Source organism: Polistes canadensis, unplaced genomic scaffold, assembly GCF_001313835.1.
Source record: "Polistes canadensis isolate GaletaPanama2010 unplaced genomic scaffold, ASM131383v1 scaffold_83, whole genome shotgun sequence".
Classification (NCBI taxonomy): Eukaryota; Metazoa; Arthropoda; class Insecta; order Hymenoptera; family Vespidae; genus Polistes; species Polistes canadensis.
The window spans coordinates 147,936-149,497 of NW_014569630.1; the positions used below are offsets into that span (position 1 = coordinate 147,936).

The 1,562-nt window shown below is 26.3% G+C and overlaps 1 protein-coding gene across 6 annotated transcripts in view; it reads right to left on the minus strand.

Annotated features, from left to right (window-relative positions):
• LOC106786810 (growth factor receptor-bound protein 10-like) overlaps nucleotides 1-1,562 on the minus strand; it is a 397,464-nt gene that overhangs the window by 135,337 nt on the left and 260,565 nt on the right. The gene's annotated exons all lie outside the window — the stretch shown is intronic.

The following is a 1,562-nucleotide window of genomic DNA, read 5'->3' on the forward strand; positions in this document are numbered from 1 at the left end:
AATAATATTCTTTTATAAATAAGAATATATTTTCGTTGACGAAGTAGTTTATTTTATCCGAATGATTTTAATAATAAATATTTTTCTTCCTTACTCACTGTCTTCATTATTATTATATTCAAATTTTCTCTTTTATACTTTCGTAGGAAGGAAAATTGTTTCGTCTTACGTTTCGTTAGGAAAATTCAAAAACGTTTTTAAGAGAATCGTTTTATCTTATGCCAAAAATTACATCACATTTGGACTACATTAAGAAGCGTGCTTTACGATTTTAGATTCTTAGAAGATGATATTAAAAGGATGTTAGAAGATAAAATGAGATAAAAAGAGAGAGAGAGAGAGAGAGGTAGAAAGAAAGACAGAAGATTACGTAAACCGGTGTTCAATTAAACCAGTTTTCATACCCAAGGATATATACACATACGTTTAAACATCGATGATAAATAAATCAACGTCGAACAAAAAAAAGAAACATTTACATTATAATAAAAATATATATATTCGCTTTTTTTTCTATAAATAGAGATAAAATATAATGAATATACTTCTCTCCCTCTCCCACCACCAAAAAAAAATTTGCTTTTAATATTCATGATACGAATGAAACAACGAATTCATACGTTTTAATAAAAATTCTTACAAAAATTGTGCGTTGATACAACGAATGGATGGAAAATATTTTTGTGTAAAAAAGAAGATGAAGAAGAAGATGAAGAATAACGAGAAAAAAAAAGAAAAATAATAGGAATTTAAATTGAATCATAATATGTCGCGTACAAACGAGAGTATAATATCATCGTAAAAAAAAAAAAGAAAACTAAAAACCATTAACTTGTATCAAATTTGTCAAAATGCACGAACGATATTGGATCTAAGCCAAAGAAAAATGTAAAAATAAGAAGAAAAAAAAAAAAGGTAAGTAAAAAAAGTTCGTAAAAAAAGAAGATACCGAAATTTCCAAAATGTAGAGAAAGATCAAATAAGAAAAAGTTAAAAAAAGGGATTCGATGTTAGAAATCGGTATGATAACTTCAAGTTTGAGAAAAAGAATTCCATTGAGAAAGGAAAACTACGATGAGATCTTTTTCCCCATAGGATTTGTGCGTGTACACGCTAGATTTGGCAAAAGTTTATGCTAACCTTTAGTATAGTTCTTACGATTGAGAATAGGAAAACTATCGTTATCACCTTTATCGTACGTTACAGGGATTTCGTGTTCAAAGGTACATAAAGGGTATAGGTAAAGGTATATATAAGTTTGGTGTTAGATGGAAAAATTCAACCTTAAATTCTTTCTTACCTTACTTTACTTTCTTTCTTTCTTTCTCGAGAATTTCTTTTTCAACGATTGTTCTGTTTTCTTCTTCTTCTTCTTCTTCAATGGTATTATACTTAATTGTAAATTTTACAATAAGAAAATAATAAATGATGTAACGATAAAAATTGATTCAACGTTTCTTTCCACGTGCCAATTTATTTTTTATATAATATCTATTTTTTTATTTATCTTTTTTTTTTATCTTTCTTATTTCTAATACATATAATGTATATATAAATATAAT